This window comes from Triticum urartu, chromosome 3A (genome assembly GCF_056163025.1).
Source record: "Triticum urartu cultivar PI428250 chromosome 3A, HENAU_Tu73, whole genome shotgun sequence".
NCBI classification, from domain to species: Eukaryota; Viridiplantae; Streptophyta; class Magnoliopsida; order Poales; family Poaceae; genus Triticum; species Triticum urartu.
In genome coordinates, this window is record NC_141875.1 from 10,399,168 (window position 1) to 10,408,854 (window position 9,687).

Genomic DNA, 9,687 nt, shown 5'->3' on the forward strand with positions numbered 1-9,687 from the left:
CCAAAGAGTTTACTAGAGTCAATAATCTAGTTCACATCACTATGTGATTAACACTCAATGTGTTCTGGGTTTGATCATGTTGCTTGTGAGAGAGGTTTTAGTCAACGGGTCTGAACCTTTCAGATCCGTGTGTGCTTTACAAATCTCTATGTCATCTCCTAGATGTAGCTACCACGTTCTATTTGGAGCTATTCCAAATAACTGTTCTACTTGGAGCTATTCTAAATTGTTGCTCCATTATACGTATCCGGTATCTCTACTCAGAGCTATCCGGATAGGTGTTAATCTTGCATCGACGTAACCCTTTACGACGAACTCTTTTACCACCTCCATAATCAAGAAAATTCCTTAGTCCACTAGTTACTAAGGATAACTTTGACCGCTGTCCTGTGATCCATTCTTGGATCACTCTTGTACCCCTTGACTGACTCATGGCAAGGCACACTTCAGGTGCGGTACACAGCATAGCATACTGTAGAGCCTATGTCTTAAGCATAGGGGACGACCTTCGTCCTTTCTCTCTATTCTGCCATGGTCGAGCTTTAAGTCTTAACTTCATACCTTACAACTCAGGCAAGAACTCCTTCTTTGACTGATCCATCTTGAACACCTTCAAGATCATGTCAAGGTATGTGCTCATTTGAAAGTACTATTAAGCGTTTTGATCTATCCTTATAGATCTTGATGCTCAATGTTCAAGTAGCTTTATCCAGGCTTTCCATTGAAAAACACTTTCCAAATAACCCTATATGCTTTCCAGAAATTCTACGTCATTTCTGATCAACAATATGTCAACAACATATACTCATCAGAAATTCTATAGTGCTCCCACTCACTTCTTTGGAAATACAAGTTTCTCATAAACTTTGTATAAACCCAAAATCTTTGATCATCTCATCAAAGCATACATTCCAACTCCGAGATGCTTACTCCAGTCCTCAGAAGGATTGCTCGAGCTTTGCATACTTATTAGCATCTTTCAGGATTGACAAAAACCTTCCGGTTGTATCACATACAACCTTTCCTCAAGAAAATCATCGAGGAAACAATGTTTTGACATCCTATCTGCAAGATTTCATAAATAATGAAGTGACTGCTAATATAATTCCAACAGACTCTTAGCATCGCTACGAGTGAGAAAGTCTCATCGTAGTCAACTCCTTGAACTTGTCGGGAAACTTCTTAACGACAAGTCAAGCTTTCTTAATGGTGACATTTACCATCATTGTCCGTCTTCCTTTTAAAAAACCATCTGTACCTAACAGCCTTACGACCATCAAGTAGTTCTTCCAAAGTCTACACTTTGTTTTCATATATGGATCCTCTCTCGGATTATATGGCCTCGAGCCATTTATCGGAATCCGGGCCCACCATCGCTTCTCCATAGCTCGTAGGCTCATTGTTGTCTAGAAACATGACTTCCAAGACAGAACTACATACCACTCTGAAGTAGTACGCATCCTTGTCATCCTACGAGGTTTGGTAGTGACTTGATCTGAAGTTTCATGATCACTATCATAAGCTTCTACTTCAATTGGTGTAGGTGCCACAGGAACAACTCTTTGTGCCCTGCTATACACTAGTTGAAGTAACGGTTCAATAACCTCATCAAGTCTCCACCATCCTCCCACTCAATTCTTTCGAGAGAAACTTTTCCTCGAAAAAGGACCCGATTCTAGAAACAATCCCTTATTGCTTTCGGATCTGAGACGGGAGGTATACCCAACTGTTTTGGGTGTCCTATGAAGATGCATTTATCCGCTTTGGGTTCGAGCTTATCAGCCAGAAACTTTTTCACATAAGCGTCGCAGCCCCAAACTTTTAAGAAATGACAGCTTAGGTTTCTCAAGACCATAGTTCATACGGTGTCATCTCATCGGAATTACGTGGTGCCCCTTTTAAAGTGAATGTGGTTGTCTCTAATGCCTAACCCATAAACTATCATGGTAATTTGATAAGAGACATCATGGTATGCTTTATATCCAATAGGGTGCAGTTATGATGTTCGGACACACCATCACACTATGGTGTTCCAGGCTGTATTAGTTGTGAAACAATTTCCACAATGTCTTAATTCTGTGCCAAACTCGTAATTAAGATATTCATCTCTATGATCACATCATAGATCTTTTATCCTCTTGTCACGACGATCTTTCAACTTCACACTGAAATTACTTGAACCTTTCAATAATTCAGACTCGTGATTCATCAAGTAAATATACTCAACATCTACTCAAATCATCTGTGAAGTAAGAACATAATGATATCCACTACATGCCTCAGCACTCATTGGACTGCACACATCAAAATGTATTACTTCCAAAAAGTTTCTTTCTAGTTCCATTTTACTGAAAACGAGGCTTTCAGTCATCTTGCCCATGTGGTATGATTTGCATGTCTCAAGTGATTCAGAATCAAGTGAGTCCAAACGGTCCATTTGCATGGAGTTTCTTCATGCATATACACCAATAGACTTGGTTCGCATGTCTCAAACTTTTCAAAAACGAGTGAGCCTAAAGATCCATCAACATGGAGCTTCTTCATGCGTTTTATACCGATATGACTTACGTGGCAGTGCCACAAGTAGGTGGTACTATCATTACTATCTTTTGGCATGAACATGTGTATCACTACGATCGAGATTCAATAAACCATTCATTTTAGGTGTAAGACCATTGAAGGTATTATTCAAATAAACAGAGTAACCATTATTCTCCTTAAATGAATAACCGTATTGTGATAGACATAATCCAATCATGTCTATGCTCAACGCAAACACCAATCTCGATGGTAGAGGGAGCGTACGATATTTGATCAACCTTGGAAATACTTCCAACACATATCGTCAGCTCACCTTTAGCTAGTCTCCATTTATTCCGTAGCTTTTATTTCGAGTTACTAACACTTAGCAACCGAACCGGTATCTAATACTTTGGTGCTACTAGGAGTACTAGTAAAGTATACATTAGCATAATGTATATCCAATATACTTCTATCGATAGCCTTCTCATCTACCAAGTATCTAGGGTAATTCTGCTCCAGCGGCTGTTCCCCTTATTACAGAAGCACTCAGTCTCGGGTTTGGGTTCAACCTTGGGTTTCTCCACTAGAGCAGCAGCTGAATTGTCGTTTCATGAAGTATCCCTTCTTGCCCTTGCCCTTCTTGAAACTAGTGGTTTCACCAACCATCAACAATTGATGCTCCTTCTTGATTTCTACTTTTGTGGTGTCAAACATCGCGAATATCTCAAGGATCATCATATATGTCCCTGATATATTATAGTTCATCACGAAGCTCTAGCAGCTTGGTGGTAATGACCTCGGAGAAACGTCACTATCTTATCTGGAAGATTAACTCCCACTCGATTCAAGCGATTGTTGTACTCAGACAATCTGTGCACAAGCTCAACGATTGAGCTTTTCTCCTTAGTTTGTAGGCTAAGAGAATCGTCGGAGGTCTTATACCTCTTGACGTGGGCACGAGCCTGAAATTCCAATTTCAGCCCTCGAAACATCTCATATGTTTCGTGACGTTTCAAAAACGTCTTCGGTGCCTCAACTCTAAACCGTTTAACGGAACTATCACGTAGTTATCAAAACGTGTATGTTAGATGTTCGCAACATCCACAGACGTCGTTCGAGGTTCAGCACACTGAGCGGTGCATTAAGGACATAAGCCTTCTACGAAGCAACGAGGACAATCCTCGGTTTACGGACCTAGTCCGCATAATTGCTACTATCAACTTTCAACTAAATTTTCTCTAGGAACATATCTAAACAGTAGAACTGAAGCGCGAGCTACGACATAATTTGCTAAAACCTTTTGACTATGTTCAGGATAATTAAGTTCATCTTATGAACTCCCACTCAGATAGATATCCCTCTAGTCATCTAAGTGATTACATGATCCGAGTCAACTAGGCCGTGTCCGATCATCACGTGAGACGGACTAGTCAACATCTGTGAACATCTTCATGTTGATCGTATCTTCTATACGACTCATGCTCGACCTTTCGGTCTTCTGTGTTCCGAGGCCATGTCTGTACATGCTAGGCTCGTCAAGTTAACCCTAAGTGTTTTGCATGTGTAAAACTGTCTTACACCCGTTGTATGTGAACGTAAGGATCTATCACACCCGATCATCACGTGGTGCTTCGAAACGACGAACTTTAGCAACGGTGCACAGTTAGGGGAGAACACTTCTTGAAATTGTTGTAAGGGATCATCTTATTTACTACCGTCGTTCTAAGCAAATAAGATGTATAAACATGATAAACATCACATGCAATCAAATAGTGACATGATATGGCCATCATCACTTTGCTCCTTCTGATCTCCATCTTCGGGGCTCCATGATCATCATCGTCATCGGCATGACACCATGATCTCCATCATCATGATCTCCATCATCGTGTCTTTTTGAAGTTGTCACGTCATCTATTACTTCTACTACTACAGCTAACGGTTAGTAATAAAGTAAAGTAATTACATGACGTTTATGTTGACACGCAGGTCATAAATAAATAAAGACAACTCCTATGGCTCCTGCCGGTTGTCATATTCATCGACATGCAAGTCGTGATACCTATTACAAGAACATGATCAATCTCATACATCACATATATCATTCATCACATCCTTTTGGCCATATCACATCACATTGCATACCCTGCAAAAACAAGTTAGACGTCCTCTAATTGTTGTTTGCATGTTTTACGTGGCTGCTATGGGTTTCTAGCAAGAACGTTTCTTACCTATGCAAAAACCACAACGTGATATGCCAATTGCTATTTACCCTTCATAAGGACCCTTTTCATCGAATCCGATCCGACTAAAGTGGGAGAGACAGACACCCGCCAGCCACCTTATGCAACTAGTGCATGTTTGTCGGTGGAACCGGTCTCACGTAAGCATACGTGTAAGGTTGGTCCGGGCCGCTTGATCCCACAATACCGTCGAATCAAGATAAGACTAGTAACGGCAAGCATATTGAACAAAATCAACGCCCACAACTTCTTTGTGTTCTACTCGTGCATAGAATCTACGCATAGACCTAGCTCATGATGCCACTGTTGGGGAACGTAGCAGAAATTCAAAATTTTCCTACGTGTCACCAAGATCTATCTATGGAGAGACTAGCAACGAGGGGAAGGAGAGTGCATCTACATACCCTTGTAGATCGCTAAGCGGAAGCGTTCAAGAGAACGGGGTTGATGAAGTCGTACTCGTCGTGATCCAAATCACCGAACATCCTAGTGCCAAACGGACGGCACCTCCGCGTTCAACACACGTACAGCCCGACGATGTCTCCCACGCCTTGATCCAGCAAGGAGAGAGGGAGAGGTTGAGGAAGACTCCATCCAGCAGCAGCACAACGGCGTGGTGGTGATGGAGGAGCGTGGCTATCCTGCAGGGCTTCGCAAAGCACCACAGAAGAGGAGGAAGAAGAGATGCAGGGCTGCACCAACGAGAGATCGAATCGCGTGTTATGGGCAGCCCTAGGCCTCACTATATATAGGGGAGAGGGAGGAGGGTGCGCCCCCTCTAGGGTTCCCACCCCTAGGGGGGGCGGCAGCCCTAGATGGGACTTGGGGTGGCGGCCAAGAGGGGAGGGGAGAGGGAGGCGCACCAATATGGGCCCTAAGGCCCATATCCCCTTAGGGTTTGCCCCCTTTCCACCTCTTAGGCACCTTGGGCCCTTGTGGGAGGCGCACCAGCCCACTTAGGGGCTGGTCCCTCCCCACCCTTGGCCCATGCAAGCCTCCGGGGTTGGTGGCCCCACTTGGTGGACCCCCGGGACCCTCCCGGTGGTCCCGCTACGTTACCGATAAACCCCGAAACTCTTCCGGTGACCAAAACAGGACTTCCCATATATAAATCTTTACCTCCGGACCATTCCGGAGCTCCTCGTGACGTCCGGGATCTCATACGGGACTCCGAACAACATTCGGTAACCACATACAAACTTCCTTTACAACCCTAGCGTCATCGAACCTTAAGTGTGTAGACCCTACGGGTTCGGGAGACATGCAGACATGACCGAGATGTTCTCCGGTCAATAACCAACAGCGGGATCTGGATACCCATGTTGGCTCCCACATGTTCCACGATGATCTCATCGGATGAACCACGATGTCAAGGACTTAATCAATCCCGTATACAATTCCCTTTGTCTAGCGGTATTGTACTTGCCCGAGATTCGATCGTCGGTATCCCTATACCTTGTTCAATCTCGTTACCGGCAAGTCTCTTTACTCGTTCCGTAACACATCATCCCGTGATCAACTCCTTGATCACATTGTGCACATTATGATGATGTCCTACCGAGTGGGCCCAGAGATACCTCTCCGCTTACACGGAGTGACAAATCCCAGTCTCGATTCGTGCCAACCCAACAGACACTTTCGGAGATACCCGTAGTGTACCTTTATAGCCACCCAGTTACGTTGTGACGTTTGGCACACCCAAAGCACTCCTACGGTATCCGGGAGTTGCACAATCTCATGGTCTAAGGAAATGATACTTGACATTAGAAAAGCTTTAGCATACGAACTACACGATCTTTGTGCTAGGCTTAGGATTAGGTCTTGTCCATCACATCATTCTCCTAATGATGTGATCCCGTTATCAACGACATCCAATGTCCATGGTCAGGAAACCGTAACCATTTATTGATCAACGAGCTAGTCAACTAGAGGCTTACTAGGGACATGGTGTTGTCTATGTATCCACACATGTATCTGAGTTTCCTATCAATACAATTATAGCATGGATAATAAACGATTATCATGAACAAGGAAATATAATAATAACTAATTTATTATTGCCTCTAGGGCATATTTCCAACAATACATTTGTTTTCTCCTCACTTCTTCCTCCTCCGCGATGGACATCTCGTAGCCCCGCCGCCCCCATTGCTCTGTAGCCGTTCCGAGCCTCTCCGCCGCCAGCACTGGCACAACAGTCCTGTCTCCCGTCCTCGTCGCCGGCCTGGACACCACCGCGATACGTCAGGCAACTCTCGAGCTGCGCTATGTATGATGGACGTGCATGGATGTGCGAGTCTGGATTTGAGATATGTGGATGCCGGACATGAGATATAAGGGGTTGTCTAGATGCGTCCGCGGACGTGTCCGGGCACGTCTAGGGTGGCGGATTTGACTTTTCATTTTAGGTGTTGGGTGGCGTATTTGCCATGTCCGACATTAGATGCTCTAAGCGTAGCCAAATGATCATGTCCGTCATCGGCAAGGCCCATGTGACATGTGGAAGTTTTATGTACAACAAAGAAACCCGTGGGTGGAGCCTATAGGCGTGGGTAATGCAGGATGCCACAAGTATAAATTTGCAACAATTCATGTTGTACTCGTCGTCAAGGGTGCTCCTAATCGGTGCCTCGATCACCCGATCGCGGAACTGGCCCCGCACAGAACACTTGTGGGCGCTGGCCCATTAGTATGCCGCGCGCAGCTCGGTCAACGGCTGACTAGTTAACCGGTCAACTATTGACTTTCGGGCAATAAGCAAAAGAAATATAAATAAAAGAACCAAAAAATTGTGAACTAAAAATGGTTCAATTTTTTAAAAAGTTCATGGGATTTGAAAAAAAATCATTAGAAAAAATTTCACAAATTTGGAAAAAAAATCATTGATTTTCATAGAAAATCACAATTTTTAAGAAAAGTTCATGAATTTGAAAAAAAGTTCACCAAATTTTCAAAAAGGTTCAAGATTTTGAAAAAAAAATCATCTATTTTTAAACAAAGAACACCAAATTATAAAATGTTTCATGAATTCGAAAAAAATTCATCGATATTGAAAAAAGTGCGTGCATTTTGGAAAAAGAAAAAGAATAAAAAATAAAAATAATATATAAAGGAAAAGAAAAAACAAAACAAAAACCATCATGAAAAAACCTTATTGAAAAAAAGAAAGAAATGGTTGGGAAGCTTCTGGTAATGCCCGTCGTCAGGTCCCCTATATGACACTCGCCAAAACGTACTCCATGCGGTTTAGGGTATGGGCTGACCCAGTCAGGGTACTCCATGCGGTTTTCCAGCGGGTTTTCAATTTTCTTTCAGGTTTTCATATTTTCAGTTTTCATTCAAAATATATTACTTCAAGAAAAAAATGTTCACAAATTTTAATAAAGTTAGGAATTTCCAAAAAATGTCCATATTTTTTAATATCCATGAAATAAAATTTTCCAAAATATTAAAAAATCATAAATTATGAAAGATGTTATAAAAAATTGAAAAGTAAAAAATTAAAAATGTATTCCTCAAATTTAAAAAGCTATTCTTGAATTTTAAAAAGTGACTGTGAATTTGAAATTATTCTAGAATTTTATGAAATGTTCATATATTTTTAAAAGCATTCACATATTTAAAAAATATTCTCAAAATTTAGAAATTTTTCATGTATTTTAAATATATTCCTGATTTAAAAAAATATTTACGGACTATAAAATGATCATTAGATGGAAAAAGGTTTTAGAATGGAAATAAAAAAGTTAAAGAAAAGAAAGAGATAAATGATGAAAAAGAAAAGGTAAAACTAAACGGATTTGCTAAAACTCATTCGAATGCTTTTTTTGGTCTCATTCACTTTTGTGGCCATCAGATCAAAACGCTCCGCGATTCGTTTTTCTGAGCGACGCGAGCGTGCGCTGCTCGTACCGTACGAGGAGCAGCTCATGTGCGTGAGCTTTACCAGGCTTTTTGCTTGCTTATTTGCCCGAGCTGGGCTGTGTGAGCTTTTTGTTTTCCTTTTTACCCGACAAAAAACGAAAGATGGGGGTCAAAGGATGTGAACGCTGCGTAGCTTTTTGCATGTTTTGTCATTTGTTTACTGTAGCTTTCAGGGGTAAGCTCTTTGTAAGGACTTTTTTTATCATGATTAATTGCTGTTCTAGTTTTTTTGTTTTTTGTTTTTTTTTCTTATTTCACTATATTTAATAGATCTTTGTTTCACTCTTTTCTTATTTTTATTATATTCATTTTATTTTAAGTATAATATTCATTTGTTACCCAAGATTGCAAATTGATTGTTTAGGTTTTACTTTTACAAAATTTTCCTCTTATTATTACTATTACTACTACTACTATTATTACTATTATTATTATTATTATTATTATTATTATTATTATTATTATTATTATTATTATTATTATTATAGAAGAATCACCGTGCCAACACATTAATGAAGTTTAGATTGAAAAATAGAGTGTCGGTGGGACAGGAGCCAGTTACATGTCTACCACTAGACATGCAACTACAAGTGATGTAACCCGATTGCAATTGCACCGGCACAAAGCAATTGCAACTGGTGTTGGGAGGGGAAGTTGTCGGGGCCACTTGCATGTCCGTATTAGAAATGCAACTGCAAGTGTTGTAATTCGACTGCAACTGCACGAGGCACAAAGCGACGACAACTGGGGTCCGCAGAGGAGTTGTCGGGATAGTTGCATGTCCACCACTAGACATGCAACTGCAAGTGTTGTAACCCGACTGCAGCTTCAAGCGTTGTTACCCGACTGCAAGTGCAGTGGGGCACAAAACACTTCAACTGGGGTCGGGAAAGAAGTTGTCGAGGCCAGTTGCATGTCCACCACTAGACATGCAACTGCAAGTGTTGTAACCTGACTGCAACTGCACGGTGCACAAAGCAACTGCACTTGGGCTAGG